General features: G+C 45.1%; 1 long non-coding RNA gene across 2 annotated transcripts in view; it reads right to left on the bottom strand.

Annotated features, from left to right (window-relative positions):
- Positions 1-4,293: 4,293 nt before the first annotated feature.
- Positions 4,294-23,320, bottom strand: part of LOC121013757 (uncharacterized) — a 29,794-nt gene continuing 10,767 nt past the window's right edge. For both annotated transcript variants that reach the window (XR_005782907.1, XR_005782906.1), the window contains 5 exons: positions 22,732-22,867; positions 21,841-22,046; positions 19,634-19,743; positions 11,504-11,666; positions 4,294-4,744 (listed from right to left, as the gene is read on the bottom strand). This is a non-coding gene — a long non-coding RNA (uncharacterized LOC121013757). The remainder of the gene's footprint in view (positions 4,745-11,503; positions 11,667-19,633; positions 19,744-21,840; positions 22,047-22,731; positions 22,868-23,320) is intronic.

Raw genomic sequence — 23,320 nt, 5'->3', positions numbered from 1 at the left:
AATGGTGAGATCATGACCTGAGTCGAAGTCAGACGCTTAACTGACTGAGCCACCCAGGCGCCCCAAAAGAAATCACTCTTAAAAGGTGACATACTGTAGAATTCCAAGTCTATGACATTCTGGAAAAGGCAAAACTATGGAGACAGTAAAAGGATCAGTGGTCGCCAGGGATTTGGGGGTGGGCATGAGTAGGTATTGTGCGGAGGACTTTTAGGGCAGTGACACCATCCTGTGATATGTAATGGTGACATTATACATTTGGCAGAACCCAAAGAAGTGTCCCATACAAAGAGCAAACCCTAATGTAAACTGCAGATTTTAATAATAATGTGCCAATATTAGCTCATCAGTTGTAACAAATGTACCATGCCAGAGCAAGATGCTAACTATACGGACAGAGGGCAGGGAATAAAGGGAATATATAGGAACTCTCTGTACTCTCTGCTCAATTTTTTTGGTAAACTTACAACTGCCTTAAAAAATAGTGCCCACTAATTGAAAATAGGGGCGGGGGGGGGGGGGGGCGTGCGCGTGTGTGCTACAGAAACATCTCAGGCTCCACTTAATGACATTATTTCTCATGAGCATCAAAAATTTTGGAAAAAAATTTATAACACCTGATTGATTAGAAATAGTCAAATGTCCGAATGAAGGCAGGGCACTAATGGTCATTCGCGTGTCTAGAGGAGGAAGCCATGGTGTGCTAAAGTGGACAGGACACTCACAGGCAAAGTCCTGCCAGGCTGGGCTGTATCTTAGCTCCCCACCTGGTGGCAGGTGTCCAGTCCTAAGGCATTAGTTTGAAATGTTGCCCTGAATTTCATTGGACGGGCTAATTCTTGCAGGTCTGAAGCTGCATAAAAAGAAGGTACAATCATTTTTGGTAGGGGTGGTCTCATGAAAGTCTCTCCAGACTTTAGTTTCCTTAGCTGCAAATGAGGGTGAGAGAATTTGAATTCAAATGAAATATTTGGGGCACATTAAGAAAGATAACTTAAATACGTATAGGAGATAAAGGGTCTTGGACTTGGGGTTCTCACTCAATAAGGGAATTTCAAATTTCTCAACCGATCCTAACAGGCAGTAGTGGCAAACGTGTCCTGTAGGAGGTTAAGTAGGAGGTGCTCCAGACTGTGCGGCCACACCTGTTCACTGCCGTTCAGCCGCTGTAGCAGCAAGCAGCCGCACTGCCCGGCCACGCATCAAGGACAGAGCGTGAGCTGGACAGTCACTGGTCAGCAAGAAATGGACAATGGTCTGGAATTACCCTTGGAGCACCTGGGTAGCTCAGTTGGTTAAGCCTCCGACTTCAGCTCAGGTCATGATCTCATGGTTCATGAGTCTAAGTCCTGCATCGGGCTCTGTGCTGATGGCTCAGAGCCCGGAGCCTGCTTTGGATTCCGTGTCTCTCTCTCTCTTTCTGCCCCTCCCCTGCTTACTCTCTCTCAAAAAAATGAATAAACATTAGAAAAACCATTTTTTAAAATAAATAAACGTTTGGAATTACCCTTAACCAGGGTCCCAGACTTCTTGTGTCTGTGGCCTGACATGTAAATTAGCTCAAACCCTTTCTTTAGATGTCAGTGGAAGTTTATCAGTTGTGTTTGTTAGAATATCACAGGAAGGTGGTGCCTTAGAAAATTGTTTTAAGCCGTGCAAGTAAAATGAAGCAGAAGCCCACACTCAGTTGGCTGAGGTTAAGATGAACATCTCCCCTCACTGAGTGAGCCCGATGGGTGGTCTCCTATGTGGGAGCAGATGTCTTAGGTAATTGCTGGCTGCCCCCCCCCCCCCCCCCCACACACTCCCTTTTGGCTTTGACTTAGTGTTTTTAGCTTAAGTCTCCCTCTGAGGAGAACAATGTGGCATTAGGGACATTAACACAAAATGCTAAATGCTTGGGACTTGTTGAGACCCATTCTCAGTAGATGAAGGGACTCATCCAACTTGCCCAGGAAGCGCCAGGCGGGGACAGAAATTCTAGCATCTTTTTGGCACGTGCGCTTGTGCCCTGTGTCCAAAGAAAGCTGTGGCGACCATGAGATGGTTCGTGGTTCTCCTTGCATCCCCGGCCTCCTCCCGAGGGAGATGCAGTGATGCTAGAACAGACAAAAGGGGAAAGACACTTGGCTCCCTGCCTGAACAGAGAAACTAACACTCAGAGGAAGAGAATCCGAAAGCAGGCTGAGATACATACACACCCACCACACCATCTTTGAGCCAAATACGGAAATACAGCGACGTGGTGAGAACATTATGGTAACATTAACACATAATGAGAAAATTATGGAAAAGATGCTCCTCTCCTTGGAATATGGAACCGAGAAAAACCAAGGGGAGATCGAGGATTGTATACGCATCTGGGCAGACGAGTGAGTCATGACAGATGGTTCTCAGTCCTGCAGTTAATTGCTGTACACAAGCGTGAGGGCTTTGTCCTTTAAAATTTTAAATTCTGTCTTGTAACCTCCATACGGTCGCCTGTCATTTGCACAGTTTTCTGTTAAGTCCTGCCTTATTTATTACACTCCAAACAATATTTGCAGAGCGTGTAACGAACTGGTACCAGGGAACATACTCATTAGAATCTTGTTTCTGAAAGCGATTGCTGAGTGTCCCGGAGCATCATCCGCATTCCTGAAACCCCGATACTCACAAAATACAGAGTTGCCACAGAGCAGATTCGCTCCATTTTCCAACATCACACGACGATGACGCTCCGCACTCGTTCAGGCACACCTCGTTTTACTGCTTCGCCTTGTGGTGCTTGGCAGAGCACGTGCTTGTTACAAACTGCAGGTTTGTGGCAACCCTGAGTCCAGCAAGTCTGTTGGCACCACTTGTTTCCAAAAGCACCTGCTCACTTCGTGTGTCTGGGTCACATCGTGGTAATTCTCACAATATCCCAAAGGTTCTCGCTATCGCTATATTTGGCGTAAGGATCTGTGATCAGTAATCTTCGATGTTATCACTGCAGGTGTTTTGGGGGCATCACAAAGTATGCACGTGTGACAGCAAAGAGGGTGGATAAATGCGTGTGTGTTCTGATGGCAGACGTGTGGCAACGGGAGAACCGGAAGCAGAAGGGGGGCCTGAAGACGGCAGGGAGCTGGGCCACCTCAGGATACAACTCCAACGGATGGGGACTTGCTTCCCGTGGATGAACAAAGAAAGTGGTTTCCTGAGACGGAGTGTGCTCCTGGTGACGATGCTGTGAAGAGTGTCAAAATGCCAACACGGAATTGAGAATATCACACGAACTTAGCTGACAGAGCAGCGGACAGGGTGTGACAGGATAGACTCCGGGTTTGAAAGAAGTTCTGTGTGTAAAATGCTACCAAACAGCATCACGTGCTACAGAGAAATCGTTCTTGAGAGAAGAGTCAGTCAACGTGGCAAACGTCACAGTTGTCTTATTTCCAGAGATGGCCACAGCCGCCACCTCCCTGCGGGGTCAGCCGCCACTGCCCTGAGGGGTCAGCAGGCTTCAACGCTAAGGGAAGACCCTCCACCAGCAAAAAGATCGTGGCTCGCTGAAAACCCAGACAGATGATGGCTAGTGCTTCTTAACAGTAGAGTATTTATTTATTTTTGTTTTTTTAAGTGTATTTATTTATTTTTGAGAGAGAGAGAGAAAGAGAGAGAGAGGCAGAGAGAGAATTCCAAGCAGGCTCTGCCCTGTCAGCACAGAGCCCAAATTGGCGCTCAATCCCACAACTGTGAGATCATGACCTGAGACGAAATCAAGAGTCAGACGCTCAACCGCCTGAGCCACCCAGGCGGCCTAACAATAGAGTATTTTAAATGTTTTTAAAAAATTTTTTTAAATGTTTATTTATTTTTGAGAGAGACAGAGACAGAATGCAAGTGGGTTAGGGGCAGAGAGAGAGGGAGACGCAGAATCCGAAGCGGTTTCCAGGCTCCGAACTGGCAGCACAGAGCCCGACGCGGGGCTTGAACCCAGGAACCATGAGATCATGACCTGAGCCGAAGTCAGACGCTCAACCGACTGAGCCACCCAGGCGCCCCTGTTTGTTTTTTTTTTTTTTTAAGTAGGCTTCACGCCCAGCGTGGGGCCTTACACAGGGCCCAACATGGGGCTTGAACTCACAATCCCGGGATCAAGACCTGAGCCGAGATCAAGAGTTGGACACTTAACCAACTGAGCCACCCAGGCGCCCCAACAATGGATTATTTTTATTTTTTATTTTTAAATTTACTTTTACTTATTTTTTGGAATATTTTTAAATTAAGCTACGAACACTGTGTCGTTAGACATAATGCTATTGCCCATTTCACAGACTACAGTACGGTGTAAACATAACTTTATGTGCACCAGGAAAGCAAAAAGTTCACTTGACTCTCTTTATTTCAATATTCACTTTATCCCAATGGACTGGAACCAGATCCACAACATTTCCAACGTGTGCCCATCATTTTTCCCAATTTTGCACACATTGTAAAAAAGCTTAGCAACATCATTATAACTTACGTCATCTCACCAACAGCAGCCCCGCACACAAGTTCCTATTGGCGAATCTTTGCTTGTGGTTCCGCTGGTTGCCTCGGCCTCACAGAGGGCAGCGTGGCTCCAGAGAAACTGCCTTCTTCTGTTACCACAGCATGGCGCCCACAGCTCTGTTCTTGTTTCCTGTTGCTTCTTTGGACTGGTAGTTTGTGAGAATCAGGGTCCTCCTTGATAAGACCCACAGCAAGGCTGTGCCTCATCCCATGAGTCACTGCACTGTAATTTAAAACAAAAACAAAATTTTTTTAACTTTTTTTATTTTTATTTTTTTATTTTTTTTTATTTATATATGAAATTTATTGTCAAATTGGTTTCCATACAACACCCAGTGCTCATCCCAAAAGGTGCCCTCCTCAATACCCATCACCCACCCTCTCCTCCCTCCCACCCCCCATCAACCCTTAGTTTGTTCTCAGTTCTCAACAGTCTCTTATGCTTTGGCTCTCTCCCACTCTAACCTCTTTTTTTTTTTTTTTCCTTACCCTCCCCCATGGGGTCCTGTTAAGTTTCTCAGGATCCACATAAGAGTGAAACCATATGGTATCTGTCTTTCTCTGTATGGCTTATTTCACTTAGCATCACACTCTCCAGTTCCATCCACGTTGCTACAAAAGGCCATAGTTCATTTTTTCTCATTGCCACATAGTATTCCATTGTGTATATAAACCACAATTTCTTTATCCATTCATCAGTTGATGGACATTTAGGCTCTTTCCATAATTTGGCTATTGTTGAGAGTGCTGCTATGAACATTGGGGTACAAGTGCCCCTATGCATCAGTACTCCTGTGTCCCTTGGATAAATTCCTAGCAGTGCTATTGCTGGGTCATAGGGTAGGTCTATTTTTAATTTTCTGAGGAACCTCCACACTGCTTTCCAGAGCGGCTGCACCAATTTGCATTCCCACCAACAGTGCAAGAGGGTTCCCGTTTCTCCACATCCTCTCCAGCATCTAGAGTCTCCTGATTTGTTCATTTTGGCCACTCTGACTGGCGTGAGGTGATACCTGAGTGTGGTTTTGATTTGTATTTCCCTGATAAGGAGCGACGCTGAACATCTTTTCATGTGCCTGTTGGCCATCCGGATGTCTTCTTTAGAGAAGTGTCTATTCATGTTTTCTGCCCATTTCTTCACTGGGTTATTTGCTTTTCGGGTGTGGAGTTTGGTGAGCTCTTTGTAGATTTTGGAGACTAGCCCTTTGTCCGATATGTCATTTGCAAATATCTTTTCCCATTCCGTTGGTTGCCTTTTAGTTTTGTTGGTGGTTTCCTTTGCTGTGCAGAAGCTTTTTATCTTCATAAGGTCCCAGTAATTCACTTTTGCTTTTAATTCCCTTGCCTTAGGGGATGTGTCGAGTAAGAGATTGCTACGGCTGAGGTCAGAGAGGTCTTTTCCTGCTTTCTCCTCTAAGGTTTTGATGGTTTCCTGTCTCACATTCAGGTCCTTTATCCATTTTGAGTTTATTTTTGTGAATGGTGTGAGAAAGTGGTCTAGTTTCAACCTTCTGCATGTTGCTGTCCAGTTCTCCCAGCACCATTTGTTAAAGAGACTGTCTTTTTTCCATTGGATGTTCTTTCCTGCTTTGTCAAAGATGAGTTGGCCATACGTTTGTGGGTCTAGTTCTGGGGTTTCTATTCTATTCCATTGGTCTATGTGTCTGTTTTTGTGCCATATTTTTTATTTTTAAAAATTTACATCCAAATTAGTTAGTATATAATGAAGCAATGATTTCAGGAGTAGATTCCTTAATGCCCCTTACCCATTTAGCCCATCCCCCCCACAACCCCTCCAGCAACCCTCAGTTTGTTCTCCATATTTATGAGTCTCTTTTGTTTTGTCCCCCTCCCTGTTTTTATATTATTTTTGTTTCCCTTCCTTTATGTTCATCTGTTTTGTCTCTTAAAGTTCTCATATGAGTGAAGTCATATGGTTTTTGTCTTTCTCTGACTAATTTCACTTAGCATAATACCCTCTAGTTCCATCCACGTAGTTGCAAATGGCAAGATTTCATTCTTTTTGATTCCCGAGTTATACTCCGTTGTATAGATATGCCACATCTTCTTTATCCATTCATCCATCGATGGACATTTGGGCTCTTTCCATACTTCGGCTATTGTTGATAGTGCTGCTATAAACATGGGGGTGCATGTGTCCCTTTGAAACAGCACACCTGTATCCCTTGGATAAATGCTGAGTAATGCAGCTGCTGGGTCGTAGGGTAGTTCTATTTTTAGTTTTTTGAGAAACCTCCATACTGTTTTCCAGAGTGGCTGCACCAGCTTGCATTCCCACCAACAATGCAAAAGAGATCCTCTTTCTCTGCATCCTCGCCAACATCTGTTGTTGCCTGAGTTGTTAATGTTAGCCATTCTGACAAACGTAAGGTAATATCTCATTGTGGTTTTGATTTATACTTCCCTGATGATGAGTGATATTGAGCATTTTTTCACGTGTCGGTTGGCCATCTGGATGTCTTCTTTGGAGAAGTGTCTATTCATGTCTTTTGCCCATTTCTTCACTGGATTATTTGTTTTTTGGGTGTTGAGTTTGATAAGTTCTTTGTAGATTTTGGATACTAACCTTTCATCTGATATGTCATTTGAAAATATCTTCTCCCATTCTGTCGGTTGCCTTTTAGTTTTGCTGATTGTTTCCTTTGCTGTGCAGAAGCTTTTTATTTTGATGAGGTCCCAGTAGTACATTTTTGCTTTTGTTTCCCTTGCCTCTGGAGACGTGTTGAGTAAGAAATTGCTGCAGGCAAGATCAAAGAGGTTTTTGCCTGCTTTCTCCTCGAGGATTTTGATGGCTTCCTGTCTTACGTTGAGGTCTTTCATCCACTTTGAGTTTATTTTTGTGTATGGTGTAAGAAAGTGGTCCAGGTTCATTCTTCTGCATGTCGCTGTCCAGTTTTCCCAGCACCACTTGCTGAAGAGACTGTCTTTATTCCATTGGATATTCTTTCCTGCTTTGTCAAAGATTAGTTGCCCATACGTTTGTGGGTCCATTTCTGGGTTCTCTATTTTATTATTCCATTGATCTGAGTGTCTGTTCTTGTGCCAGTACCATACTGTCTTGATGATTACAGCTTTGTAGTATAGCTTGAAGTCTGGGATTGTGATGCCTCCTGCTTTGACTTTCTTTTTCAAGGTTGCTTTGGCTATTCGGGGTCTTTTCAGGTTCGGTACAAATTTTGGGATTATTTGTTCTAGCTCTGTGAAGAATGCTGGTGTTACTTTGATAAGGATTGCGCTGAATATGTAGATTGCTTTGGGTAGTATTGACATTTTAACAATATTTGTTCTTCCTATCCAAAAACAAAAATATTTTTAATGTTTATTATTTACTTTTTGAGAGAGACAGAGTGTGAGTAGGGGAGGGGCAGAGAGAGAGGGAGACACAGAATCCGAAGCAGGCTCCAGGCTCTGAGCTGTCGGCACAGAGCCCGACACGGGGCTCGAACTCACAAACCGTGAGATCGTGACCTGAGCCCAAGTCGGATGCTTAACCGACTGAGCCACCCAGGAGCCCCAATGATATTTAAAGTGAGCTCAGAGTTACCTGACCCCAATTTGATAGCAAGATGCAGAGAAATCTACTTAGAAATGTGACCCAGGCAATTCCTGGTGTGGCTCACTTTCCTCCCGGGGGTCTTACCGAGCAGGGCTCCCTCCCTCTGCGGCAGTGCTGGCTCACTTTGCCTACGGTCTCCTTCTGCATAATTTTCCTTTGAGGAGGGGTGAGGAAGGCGGGAGAGTGGGAGAAGAGGGGAAGGAGAGGAAGTCACACCATGTTGCTTCTCTCTCATGTTGGGCATGAGGATGGTCCTGCCCAGGACATGACTTATTTTACGTCTTGGGTGTGGGTGCTACACTGAGCCTCCTCCGTGAGCTGGAACGTCACCATGGCACTTCTGGAAAAGAGATTCGATGTCACCTCTGATGGCAAGTAAGCGAGAAACACAAGGGCAAAAATGATCATCAGGCAGACGATGAGGACAAAGGACACTGGAAGCCATCATTTCTGAAGTGATGGTCAGAGAAAGAAATAAGGTTCTAATCTCAGAACACCCCCAAACAAGGGGGGAGGGTTGGTGAACAAGTCCCTCTTCCCATCACGTGCTGTTGAGAAAGGGCGTGAAAGAGTGGAAGATACAAAGGAAGGGAAGAGAAGAGAAGCCTGAGCTCTGCTGCAGGGGGGGGGTGGGAAGGGGTCCCTGGGGCCTCCAAGCTCAACCACTTGTGTCTTCAAGCTGAGAAAAAAGTAGAGAAAAGGCAAAAATCTATGAAGTCTCATGAATAAATAGATGCTTAATGGGAGGGAAGAGAAAAGAGACTCCCAGACTTCTCCCTGGAAGAAGGAGGGATGGGGGAGAAGGAGAGAGCCCCACTGGCAGGAATGAGGTTCAGCCCCAGCCCAGGATGAAGTGAACCCCAGAAGCCAAGGCAGGCAGAGTGAGGGATCCCCAAGCAGGGGGAGTGGAGGGTACCAACCCCCAAGCCAAGGATGAACTGGCTTTGGCATTCAATTTAACTTGAGTGTGAGCCGAGCTGCCCCACGTCCACGTGGCCACAGCCCAGGAAGGCAAGGACACAGAGGTGGCCATGCCCCGTGGTCTGGAGGGGGGGGACCCTGGGGTCCTTTCAGAGATGAGGGCTGCCTCGGGGCAGCAAGACTTTAAGATGGCAAAGTGGAAGCTTCTCAGACCTCTCTTTTCTCTTCACCCTTAAGAAAATGGTCAATTAGGAACAGAAACAGAAATCCCATCACATAAAGAACATAAGAGAACTGAAATAACGGAAGACAACACCTCTACTGCCACATCCTGATGTCCTTGAAGCAGGGCGGCCCGAGGCAGGGGAGCTCAGACACCACGAGAACACGACAAGGGCAGGGGAGTGGGGAAACGGCCCAGACAAGCCGCGTTCCTGTGGTATGCCACCCAGCGAGGCTTGTTGAGTTTCAGAGTATTTGATGAGAAATCTTGGGGTAAAAAGCTATACTGATGTAAGTCCTTTGGAAGTACAAATGCTGTGATGGCTACTAGGAGCATGAGCAGAAAGGAAGGAGAGCGGTTGCCATGGGAGCGCTCGGAGCCAAGAACAAGACTTGGGGCCTGGGCTCACGTGCATCTAATTAGTCTTATCTTCAGTGTCTGCAGGAAGAGCTCCCAGGTCAGGGGCTTTCAAGCTGTTTGTTCTGGACCATCAACAAGAAATACATTTTTTAAAAAGTTTATTTATTTATTTTGAGAGAGACAGAGAGAGAGAGAGAGAGAGAGAGAGCACAAGCAGGGGAGGGGCAGAGAGAGAGGGAGAGAGAATCCCAAGCGGGCTCTGCACTGTCAGCACAGAGCCCGACGCGGGGCTCAAACTCAGGAACCATGAAGATTTATGACCTGAGCTGAAGTTGGACACTTAACTGACTGAACCCCCCAGGCGCCCCTAAAAGTGCACACTCTTATGACATAAGATTCATTCTGATGTTTTCTACATAGTTTCATTCTGCTTTATTTTTCAAACACAGCTGTGGTGATAAGACGATCCCCAGTGATCTCCACCTCCTGGAGTCCACACCTTTTGATAATCCCCTCCCCTGACTGAGGGCAGGACCTGCAACTCAACATCTCCAACCATTGGAAACACAAACCAAAAGCACAATGAGATACCACCTTTCACCCATTAAGAGGGCTACCATCAATACACTACAAAGTACCAAGTATTGGCAAGGATATGGAGAATGGGGACACTTTGCACTGTTAATGGAAATGAAAATGGTTTAAAAACTTCTTACCAGACATGTCACCAGAGGCAAGGGAAACAAAAGCAAAAGTGAACTACTGGGACCTCATCCAAATAAAAAGCTTCTGCACAGCGAAGGAAACAATCAGCAAAACTAAAAGGCAACCAATGGAATGGGAGAAGATATTTGCAAATGACATATCTGATAAAGGGCTAGTATCCAAAATATATAAAAAATTTATATAACACCCAAAAAACAGATAATCCAGGTTTAAAATGGGCAGAAGACATGAATAGACGCTTTTCCAAACAAGACCTCCAGATGGTCAACAGACACATGAAATGATGTTCAACATCACTCACTGTCAGGAAAATAGAAATCAAAACCACACTGAGATACCACCTCACACCTATCAAAATGGCTAAAATTAACAACACAAGAAAAAATAGGTGTCGGTGAGGATGTGGAGAAAGGGGAACCATTTTGCACTGTTGGTGGGAATGCAAACTGGTGCAGCCGCTCTGGAAAACAGTATGGACTTTCCTCAAAAAATTAAAAATAGACCTGCCCTACAACCCAGCAATTGCACTACTAGGTATTTACTCAAAGAACATAAAAATACTAATTCAAAGGGATATGTGCACCTCAATATATATAGCAGCATTATCAACAATAGCCAGATTATAGAAGCAGCCTGTGTCCATTGACTGATGAATGGATAAAGGAGATGTGGTATACATATACAATGGAATATTACTCACCCATCAAAAAGAATGAAATCTTGCCATTTGCAATGGCATGGACAGAGCTAGAGAGTATCATGATAAGTGAAATAAGTCAGTAAGAGAAAGACAAATACCATATGATTTCACTTATATGTGGAATTTAAGAACAAAACAAATGAGCAAAGGGTGGGGGCGGAGAGAAAGAGAAACCAACCAAGAAACAGACTCTTAACTGCAGAGAACACAAGGATGGTTACCAGAGGGGGGTGGGGGCTGAGTTAAATAGATGTGGGGCTTAAGGAGGGCACATGTGATGAGCACCAGGTGATGTGTGAAAGTGTTGAATTGATATATTGTATACCTGAATCTAATATTACATTGTTTGTTAACTGGAATTTAAACAAAAACTTAAAAATATATTTATTAAAAATGGCTGAGATATTAAAATTTGTGTCTATGTATTTCACTGTAATTTAAAATAATTTTTAAAAACTCTGATAGAGCCACTCACCTGGGAGGCTCAGTCGGCTGAGTGTTCAAGTCTTGATTGTGGCTCAGGTCATGATCCCAGGTCGTGAGAGCGAGCCCTGTGTTGGGTGGGCTCCTTGCTGGACATGAAGCCTCCTGAAGATTCTCTTTCGCCTTCTGCTCCTCTCCCACTCATGCTCTCCTCTCTAAAAACAAAACAAAACAAAAACAAACTCAGATGGAATCACAAAGCAAAACCCAATGTGTATGTCACATAAAAGAGATTGGCCTAAAATAAAGTAACTTACATACTGCAGTAAAGGATGGGAAAAGTCACACCAGACAAATGAAAATAAAGAGAAAGCAGAGGTTACAATGCCACCGTCAGAGGTGGTTGCATTTAGGACAAAGAGTGCTCACTGTGATGAAGGAAGGCCATTTGTAAATGACAAAGTAGCCCAGCATCAGAAAATGTTATTCAAATGCTCCAAGAAAGACAAGAAGCCACTGATAGAAATGTTTTGGAAGTAGGAGGCTTTCATTTACTCCTCTTGGTCCATGGTAAATCAGATAGGGAAAAATAATAATTAAATCTAAAAGACCCTGAAGGATATAAAAAATAAGGTAGACCTGGGGTGCCTGGTTCTACCAGTCAGTTATGCTTTTGACCTTGGTTTCTGCTCAGGTCACGATCTTAGATTCACGTGATGGAGCCCTGTGTCAGGCTCTGTGCTGACAGCATGGAGCCTGCTTGGGATTCTCTCTCTGTTCCTCTCCTTCTCTCTCCCTCTCTCTCTAAAAATAGATAAATAAACTTAAAAAAAAAAAAAGGTAGACCTAATTGATTCACATAAACTCCATTCACTATTAACAAAGAATACTTCTTGTTAAGTGCTTATAAGACAGTCAAGCACATTAACCATATATTTGGCTAGTCCATAAACTAGAAGTCTTTTCTCACAATTTATAACTACTTGTTCATAAATAAGGTAATTGTACTATTGACAGTTTTTAATTATTAAAGTAAATACAGGGGTGCCTGCTGGCTCAGTCGGTAGAGCCTGCAGCTCTTGGTCTCGGGGTTGTGAGTGTGAGCCCCATGTTGGGTGTAGAGATTGCTTAAATAAATAAACTTAAACAATTTTTTAACACAAAAAGTTTTAATCCTTTCTTTTTGCTTCCTGAGAACACATCTTTTGCATCCTTCTGTGAAAGCTTACGCACTGAACACAAAGATTCATCAAAAACGGCAAAGACCTCAAGAGACGGCCTCAGGAAAAACACAAAGGCTACACATGGCTTTCTCTGGTCTCAGGTCAGGACAATTAGAATTAATTTTAAAAATTAGGAAAAAAAAAGTGTTACCTGTATATTTTCTAAAATCTCTTAATACATTCGGGCCAAAGAAGAAATTGTGATAGTTGATAACAATAGCCCTGATACTAAAGCTAAAGCATTGCTCAGAACAATTCATAGTCAAGTATTAATTTTAATAAGCGAAAAATCATTTAAACATTCAACTCTAGGAGTTAGAAAACGAACAATATTTTACAACTAAAGAAACTAAAGGGTGGCTGGCTGGCTCAGTTGGTACAGCATTTAACTCTTGATCTTGGGGTGTGAGTTTGAGCCCTACAATGGGTGTAGGGGCTACTTAAAAATAAAATCTTTAAAAAAATGAAAATAATCAAAACAACTAAAGAAACTAGAAGGAATAAATTAATACATATAGAAAAGAGGAAAATGGTAAAACTAATAAATCTAGTATCAGCTAAAGTATATAAAAGAATACTCATAAATAAAACAGATTATTTCTTTTCAAAAAAAATTTTTTTTTCAACGTTTATTTAATTTTTGGGACAGAGAGAGACAGAGCATGAACGGGGGAGGGGCAGAGAGAGAGGGAGACACCACAGAATCGGAAACAGGCTCCAGGCTCTGAGCCATCAGCCCAGAGCCTGACGCGGGGCTCGAACTCACAGACCGCGAGATCGTGACCTGGCTGAAGTCGGACGCTTAACCGACTGCACCACCCAGGCGCCCCAAAAACAGATTATTTCTAAAAATGAAACCCTAGCCTTTCCCTCCTGCTTTAGGGAAGAGCCTCAGCTCCGTGTCCTGTGCGTTTCTGCCCTGGGGACACCCTGACTCACACCTCCAGTCGCCAGATGTGTGGACAGTTCCCCCACACCAACAAACAATTCTCAGACACCAGCAGGGTGTCCTAAAATTCAACTCAATTCTGTCACCATCTACCCCAAGGTGGCATCAGATCCCACAGGCTAAGGGCTGAGTCCCCATCCCCTACATCAGATGCCAGAGTAAGTCCAGGTTGTCACCTGAACTTCTGACCGACAGGATATAAATCAGAGGTTCCCATGACCCCCTCCTCAGGTTCCATTAATTTGCTAGAGTGACTCACAACTCAGGGGAACACCTGCATTCACCAGCTTATTAAAGGCTCTGATAAAGGATACATACGAATAGCCAGATGAAGAGATACTTAGGGTGAGGTCTGGGAGGGTCCTGTGCACAGGATCTTCAGTGCTGTGTTCACCAGCCCAGAAGCCCTCTGAACCCTGTACCACGGGGGTGTTATGGAGGCTTTCTCATGTAGGCATAATGGATCATTAACTCCATTTTCAGTCCTTTTTCCTTCTCAAGGGAATGGAGGGCAGGACTGAAGATCCCAAGCTCTGATCATGGTGACCAACCTAGGAGACACCCAGGAGCCCACCCAAAGTCAACTCATTAGAACAAAAGATGCTCTAATCACCCAGGAAATTACAAGAATTTCAGAAGCCCTGTGTCAGGAACCCGGGTCAAAGACCAAACATTAGAACAAAAGAGGTTCCTACTATTCTTATCACTTAGGAAATTACAAGAGTTTAGGAACTCTGTGCCAGGAACCAAGAGCAGAGACCAGTATACATTTTCGATTATGTCTCAGTTTCCTAGGAAAAAAATAAATAAATGGCAACTATTTAGAGAATATAAACTATTCAAATGTCAAGAAAAAATGAGAGGATGGTTTCAGGGGGCTATCCCTTGGGGAGAAAAGGGCAGAGATGGTGTCACAAGTGAAGTCTACAGACCTAAGGAACAGATAAACCAAAGATATGAAAATGTTTCTCAATTCGGGAGGTGGGGGGGGGGGAAACATTATAACAGTTTTATGTAGTCAGCATCATGCAGATACCAAAATCTGAAGTGGATAGCACCAAGAAATATCACAAGCAATCTCATGTAGAATTACTAATGCAGAAATTCGAAGGAAAATACTAGCAAATGCAATCAAGCAGCATCTGAGAGCATGATCAATTGTTTTCATAACTGGAATATACAAGAATGACTCAATATGGAAAAACCTACGAACAAAATTAATTGCCTGTATGGATAAAATTGGAAAAACAAGACCATCTCCATAGATGTTGGAATAAGATTGGAAAAAATTTCAAAATCTATTCCTTAAAACCTTTTCATAAAAGATGGAAAGAAGAATAATTAACCTAAAACCCAATACCATAGTTAGCAGAGAAATAATGAAAGTTTGTTAATAAGGTGAAACAAGACAAGGATGTCCACCATATTTCAGTGTTGTTCTGAAGTATTTGAAGACGAAAGAATTTTCAGCACAGAGGAAAGGAGATACAGATTTAAGATGGCAGTTAAATGAGAACTTTATTGCCCCAAATTTGAATTGTAAATATAAACTTATGATTTATGTTTTCTTAAGAAACAAGAACAACTAAACTTATCTCTTAGCTCTGTCCACTGATAAATCTGGAAACAATGACCAAGCCAGAAGCAAGGAGCCTCCCCAGCCCCCAGGCTGTGGTTGCTATGACCAATTCCCACCTTGGGGAACTAGAACTTCTGCAGAGGGCAGATTCCTCGTCAGGGGTGGGATGACCTGAAGTGTCTTGTCACATCAGATAGCGAAGAAGTGAGGTTGTGTCGAAAGGACTCAGAAGACAATCTGAGGAAACTCTCACTGGCCAGCAAGAGGACAACCAGATCAATAACGCAGTGGAGGGCTGCCTGGGTGGCTCAGTCAGTTGAGCATCTGAGTCCTGATTTCAGCTCAGGTCATGATCTCACGGTCACGGGATCGTGCCCTCGTGGGGCCCACACCCAGCATAGAGCCTTCTTGGGATTCTCTCTCTCTGCCCCTCCCTCACACGTTCTCTCTCTCAAAATAAATAAATAAACGTTAAGAAAAATAACACAGTGGATTGAAGCACACCAAATATGTTTAAAATGTTAGTTCATAATAATACTAGATAATACTAAACACACCCAACACCACCCCCACACCTAAAAAAGAGGAAAGAAATCAAGAAAGCAGAAAGCACATTGGTTACCTCTGGAAGATGATGAAGGGGAAAAAAATTGGGCTTCCAAGCTTTTATTTCACCTTTTCTTTATAGAGGTGAGAAGCTAGTATTCCAGCTAGTAAATGAAGATAAAGGCTGAGAGAATATCACTATTCTGCAATCCCTAATGAATTAGAGGATCTAAGCAGCGGGCATCGGTGGCAGCTAACACCACAAGAAGAGAGAGATAGCCAGAGATAATAGGCTTTCCAGTGGAGGAGCATCGCCCTTATGACACACGCCTGTCCAAATAATCAAGCCGGAATCCGATTAAGTCCCCAGATCCTACTTACTAGTCATCTATGGGAAATGCAGAGAGAGGAAGGTGTTGAAAAGGATCAAGAGAACAACAGACTGATCCCACCTAAAATATTCATGCAAAGTCTTAGTAAGATATTAATTGTTAGCAGAGTTCATCAGTACATTATAAAACCATAGCCAAGTAGAGAATTGATGCATTGATTCAAAGATGGTTCAGTATCAGGAAATCTACCAGTGTAAATAACCATATTAAAAGTCAAAGAGAAAAACCAAATGATCATTTCAAAATTTATTCTTGATTGAAGTCATAAGTGCATAGGAATGGAGGAATATTTCAATTCCTCAATAAGATAAATGTATGAATATATACTACTTAATGGTGAAATGTGACATTAAAATTGGGCACATATGGTATGCACTTTTTCCATTATTTAATATCATTTTTATTATTAAATTATTAATTGTTACACAAAAGAAAGAAAATATAATCATAGGAAAGAAGAAGGCAAGAATATGCTTATTTGTATGTGATAAGATTATACGCCTAGAAAGCCTTAAAGAATACAAATTTTATTACAAGGAAAAAAGAAGTCAGCAAGATGGCTGGATCATGACTATCATGTAATTGTTAACCGTGTGCCAGGCACCGTGCCCAGTATTTCTTATATAGGAACTGGTTTCATTGTCATAACAATCTATGAGGTAGACATGGTTCTCACTGTCCCGGCTTTACAGAACAGGAAACGGGGGCACAAAGAAGTTAGTAATTTGCCCACAGCTGGTAAGTGGTGGAGCCAAGATAAGAATCGTTGATGTCTTTATTTGCCAGCAACACCCACTTTTGAAAATGTCCCATTGATTATAACCTAATTAGAAACATCTAGAAATGTGCTTATCAAGAAATGAAGAAGACCCAGGGGTGCCTGGGTGGCTCAGTGGGTTGAGCCTCCTGCTCTTGATTTTGGCTCAGGTCACGATCTCACGGTGGTGGCATCGAGCCCCACGTCAGGCTCCACGCTGAGTGGAGCCTGCTTGGGATTCTCTCCCTCTTTCTTTGCTCTTCCCCTGCTCGTGCTCTCTCTCTCTCTCTCTCTCTTTCTCAAAATAAATAAATAAACATTAAAAAAAAAAAAAAGAAATGAAGAAGACCTGTATGAACAAAACTTTAAAAGTGAAGAAGAAAGATGATAAAGGGCAGAAATGCTGAATTTTTGGTGACCTCTAACCTGACTGGTGTCTAGACCACTGGTCTTCAAAGTCGCATGTGAATACCAGACCTTCCCATTGGGATGAGTGTTGATGCGTTTGGGTCACTGTAAGGCAGTGGGCGTGTCCAGAAAAGTAAACAGAAGCTCCCTAACGAGAGGATCACCCCCTCCCCTCACACACTTGCTTTTAGCTCATCGTAGCTCAGTACGCTTTGCCTCCGTCCAAGTAAGTAAATATAAGGGTTCTATTATTAAATTGAGAGCGTTTTTATTGCAAATCATTGCAATGAGATGGAGAACAACCAGGAAAGTCTTACATCATTCATGGCAATTTTCAGATGATCACATAATAAAATACTTAAGTGAGGTTTTTAGCTTAGACATTACAGCAAAGAGTTAAAAATGTTAAGTTTCTCAATGCCTAGAAGTGTCTCGGAGTAGTTTGTTACCTAGCAGATACTCTCAAAAAAGGATCAGGCATAATCTACTCCTTCTAGTAAATTTCAGGTTTTAACACTAGGATGTTCAAAAGAAAAGTGTTGGGATGAGAACGTTTTTGCTGCTGTAATTTTGTGTCGTTGTGAGAATTCTTACAACATTCTTAAAAATTGGGGAATTTTTTTAAACTTGTTTTGAAATCTTCCGAAAGAAGAATCCACTTGATAAAAATATGAAAAGTAAAACATCTTCTAATTAATATGCAAAACTTCCTGACCCACATCAGGAAAGATAAAACTGACTCCCTTAAAATCTTTCTAGAATGAGTGGAAACGCTTGAATTACTGGAGACACAACCCAGGAGAGCAGCCCAGGCCCCGCCTCCTCCGCCTGGATTCATGTTTATTCTGGAGAATCATTTCACCAAAGATGGATGGAAAACCAAGGGTCAAAATAAATGGAATCTAGAGTCAGACTTCACATGTCTGCGTCAAAAGCTGCAACACAAATTAAAAAAAAAAAAAAAGATGCGTGGGGCACCTGGGTGGTTCAGTCAGTTGAGGCTCCAACTTCGGCCCAGGTCACGACCTCACCATTTGTGGGTTTAAGCCCCACGTCAGGCTCCGGGCTGACGGCTCAGAGCCTGGAGCCTGCTTCGGATTCCGTGTTTCCCTCTCTCTCTGCCCCTTCCCTGCTCATGCTGTCTCTCTCTCACAAAATAAATAAACATTAAAAATATTTTTTAAAAACAAAAAAAATAATGATGCATAGCCTATCACACTGCTCTATTACTAATATTTTCTACTAACATTTTTGTATCATTAAATAACATGAAAATATTTTAAAATAGTGTTTATTTCCTCTTCCACTTATCATTTTCACTTCTATTTTTGCATATGTGTGATAATATACACGATAGATTAATGCAGTTACATATCTACATACCTTAAAAATAAATCTACATAAACCCATAATTAAGAGAAATAAATATACTGGGGGCACATGCTGGCCTAAGGCACATGTTACAACTTGGAGACTCCTGTATTGACTTTCCAAAGTTGTAATAATTTGATGATAGAATAATCTGCCTTTCTTGGCTACTTAGCAGAAAGTTCTTAAAAGTCTGCCCCAGCGAGACTTTTCACTCTTATGTGGATCCTGAGAAACTTAACAGAAGACCATGGGGGAGGGGAAGGAAAAAAAAAAAAAGAGAGGTTAGAGTGGGAGAGAGCCAAAGCATAAGAGACTCTTAAAAACTGAGAGCAAACTGAGGGTTGATGGGGGGTGGGAGGGAGGGGAGGGTGGGTGATGGGTATTGAGGAGGGCACCTGTTGGGATGAGCACTGGGTGTTGTATGGAAACCAATTTGACAATAAATTTCATATTAAAAAAAAAAAAGTTCTACCTGTTGGTTCAGTGGATAAAAGCAAAGTGAGGCCTTAAACGCACACAGCGAGGCTCTGCTGAGACATTTGCATTTGATGATAGGAAAAAAGGTCTAGCTGATCTCCTGTCAGTGTTTTAAAGGAGAATTTAAATTAGTAGTTAATGGTCTAAAAAATAAATTTTCTTTTTAATTTTTTTTTAACGTTTATTTATTTTTGAGACAGAGACAGAGCATGAACGGGGGAGGGGCAGAGAGAGAGGGAGACACAGAATCGGAAACAGGCTCCAGGCTCTGAGCCATCAGCCCAGAGCCCGATGCGGGGCTCGAACTCACGGACCGCGAGATCGTGACCTGAGCTGAAGTCGGACGCTTAACCGACTGAGCCACCCAGGCAGCCCAAAAATCATTTCTTTATATATTTTTTTCTGATTCCCAATACGGAAAGTAACTGGATTCCTGTGTGAGGCCACCTGACTCTACCTGTTACTGGTATTGTCACTTACCTTTGCCACTTGTGGCCAGTAGAGTGGCAGCTCCCCAAGTCACCCAGTGTGCCATTTCTGTCAGGAGAGATTATTCACCAGCAGGAGAATCACGTCATCAGAACTATTTTCTGTGAAGGGACAGTTTAAATCATGGCTCTCTACCTCAGCTGCATGTCACAATCCCTGGGGGTCTTCAGGAAGTTCTGAGGCCCCCGTCACCCCAGCCCCTGGGGGTCTGAGGTCACTGGTCTGGGAATTAGGTTTTCAGAGCCCCTCGGCTAACAGGAGTCAGAGCCCCAGGGCCTGCCGTGACCCTGGGAGCAAAGGTTGCAAAGGCTGAAGGCCAAAGCGCGTGTGTCCCTGTGGGAGCTGAGGCCCCGCCCCTGCCAATGGTTCAGGGTCCCCGGCACCTGCCACATGGGCAGGGGCCGCATCTTGCTTCCACCGCAATTTTCAGATGTTGTTATTTTTTATCTCAGGGCTAAGCTCTTCCCAGAGTTTAAAAGAGTTGTGCAGGAGCACCTGGGTGGCGCAGTCGGTTGAGCGTCCGACTTCAGCTCAGGTCACGATCTCGCGGTCCACGAGTTCGAGCCCCGCGTCGGGCTCTGGGCTGATGGCTCGGAGCCTGGAGCCTGTTTCCGATTCTGTGTCTCCCTCTCTCTCTGCCCCTCCCCCGTTCATGCTCTGTCTCTCTCTGTCTCAAAAATAAACAAACATTAAAAAAAAAAAAAAAGAGTTGTGCAGAGTTGCCCTTTTCTTCAATAAAGTGGTAAACATATCATGAGATGCTTCCCGGAGGCGGCAGAGGTCATAACAGGGACTTGTACGTTGGACACACAGAGATCCTTGTCAGTGGATAAAGAACAAGAGATCTGTTGCCTCCATCTCCGTACAAATAGTCAGCAGGTAAGACCTTGGAAACACAGATGGAAGCACGGAGGAAAACCTGGCCGAGGAACACGGGTGCCTCGAATCACTTCAGTTTGGAACCCGGCAGGATTTTCAGGAAGACGCAAAAGGGAATCGAGACGGTGACAAGCTGTGATTTGCCCATTTTCACGTGTGTAGCTAATAAAGCAAACGCTCTACGAGAGTGTCACCTCTTGAAGTCTCACCACTTGGACACTCTTGTAAGTTGGGCACGTGGAACAGGGGGCGCTGATGTGACCGGTCCGGGAGGACGTTTGTAGAACCACCGACCAGAGATCAGTGCGACCATCCAGCGGCGAGAAGACAACCCGAAGGCAGGCAGCCGGTAGGCGGGACACACCTGCGGGGTACTCAGCTATCGCAGTTCATGCGACTGCAGGATGAAGCTGAGGCTGGAGAGTGGGTTCCCGGGGTTTCCCCTTGAGTGACCTGGTGGCAAAGGCCCAAACCGGGGATCTCAGGTGCGCAGAGGGAGTCTGGGGGGAGACGCAGGTCCTGCTCCAGGAGAACACGGCTTTGAGCGGCAAAGGGGACACCTGCCCTGGGGACCGGGAAGCCGTGCGCAGACGGGTGTGGAGCGCTCCTGAGAGATCGTTCTAGAGACAAGCCTGGCAGCGTCTGCATGTGGGCTGGCCGAGGCCGGGACGTGGGCCAGACTGTCCAGGGAGAGAGAAAGACCACAGGAAATATTGGAAGTTCAGGTGATGACAGAGACACGGGGAGTGGGGACCTCCCCTCTGCAGACCCAGCAGTCTGAACAGCACCAGCAGGGAGAGCGAGAGTGGGGCAGGACGTGTCCAAGGACTTATTACGTCCAGTGATACTGGGGTCCGGTGACCGGTGGCTTCCCACAGGGAGGCTGATTCCAGGAGGGCTGAGCCAGACGGAGGATAGAGGGCCATGAAAGAGGGGAAGACGGCCAGAAGCGTGTCTGTGAAGAGAGGAGGATGGGGACAAGTCTCTGTAATTCTGCAGATGAAACGATGTGATCACGTGTAACCTGCCAGCGAGAAGCTGCTGGGGGAGGGCAGAGGAAGTACCGAGAGGACCCCCACCGCTCCAGCCGAGGACAAGCAGGTCCCTGCCGGGGACACGGCCGCTTGGGCTCTGGAGAGACGGGATGTGGAGGAGCCTTGGGCGGAGTGGGAGCACCTGCACCCTGCTGCTGGGGAGGAGGATGGCAGTGAGGTCAAGGGGGGAGAGAGAGGGACGCCGGAGAGGGTGTAACAGAGAACACGGGGGGCTGCGGGAGGGGTGGTGAGCACCCCCAAAATAGGAAACTTAAGTGACATTACTTCATGTGGTACCAGGGTCCGTGGAGGGTCCAGGAGGAGGGTCTGGTGAGGGTCCGGGAGGAGGGGCTTCCATGGAGGGTCCAGGAGGAGGGTCTGGTGAGGGTCTGGGAGGAGGGGGTTCCATGGAGGGTCCAGGAGGAGGGTTCATGTGATTGCAGAAGGTGTGTCGGTGAGGGTACAGGCCGGGTCTATTCCAGGAGCCGTGGCTGTGGAGAGAATGTGAGCATTTGCCAGAACAGGGAGAAGATGCATAACGTCTGGAGAAGAGTTGAGCCACGGAAGAAGATCCGCTGGGCGTCCTGTGGGTAGTTGTTGGGGCAGCCCTGAAGGCAGGCCCGGGCTGTGGGGTTCATCACCCCCCCCTCAATACAGGACAGAGCATAGGACCTTCTCGAGGGCTTGCCCAGATGTGCGGGCACAGGGAGGGGCGGGAAGCTGCGGGCAGGCAGATACCAAATAAGAGATCAGACTGAGGTCACATCGGAGAGATCGGATAAGTCTCTCAGCCCATGAATTTGATTTTTCCTCAAACCTCAAAATAATGTCTCATCAGAAAAGTAGACGAATGACAGTACTGGGACGTTTGAAGCATCATATCCAAAGCTACCGTGAACCTGGATATCTTCAGAACAAAGGGTAGCCAAGTGTGTAATCATTAGGTGCCGAGTCATCATTACCTGGCTTGTAGAACAGCCACCTTCCGGGACTTGTTCCCTGGCGGCGGATGGGCCCGGCAGACGCAGTCTCTGAATGTGTGGGTCTCGGCGCGATAAGAACGTCCCCAGCCGCCTGACAAACCAACAAGTTGTTGGCGATGGTATCACAATTTATCCCTACCCCTATTGCTATTCTTTTACAATTTATAAAAAAGAAGAGTGAGAGAGACAGTACCCGAGAGCCAGTCCCCAGTCGTCATCTCGACGCCCACGCCAGGCGAGGACCATTATCAGCCTCAAATGTCTTGGTCAGACTTTTGTGGATGGAGTCCAGATGCGTGTGCCCCTCTCCCCTTGATCATATTCGCCAGCTAGGAGAGGAAGAGGGACAGGAGCAGGCTGTGAACTACTACTCAATGCGGCTGAGGGACACCCCAGCCCCGAAGACCACACGGGAGCAGAGAGAGAGCAATGAGCATGGGAGGCAGAGTGTGTGACGCGCAAGGGTGCACCTGCGTGATTCATCCCATGGGGCTTGGGGTTGCTGGGGAATTGAAGGCCTGGTGCCTGGAAGGCGGGAGTAAGAGGCATAGACAGGAAAACAGTGGAAATCCGGGTGAAAATCTGCAAGGACCCCCAGACCTGCACGTGCACCGAGGGAAGCCGTGCACCTTCCCTTTGGTGGGAGGCATGTTCCCCAAAGGCTGTCACCGCTTCCCAAGCGCGGGTCGGCCTGGAGACTTGCTTTAACCTGTAGAATGTGGAATTGGGGATGGGCCAAGTCTGGGCTCAGGACCTGAGGCCTCCTTTAGCGCCTGCTCCTG

The sequence above is a fragment of the Herpailurus yagouaroundi genome, unplaced genomic scaffold (genome assembly GCF_014898765.1).
Source record: "Herpailurus yagouaroundi ecotype Mexico unplaced genomic scaffold, PumYag 199, whole genome shotgun sequence".
In the NCBI taxonomy this organism is placed as follows: Eukaryota; Metazoa; Chordata; class Mammalia; order Carnivora; family Felidae; genus Herpailurus; species Herpailurus yagouaroundi.
This window is presented reverse-complemented; position numbering and strand designations above follow the sequence as displayed.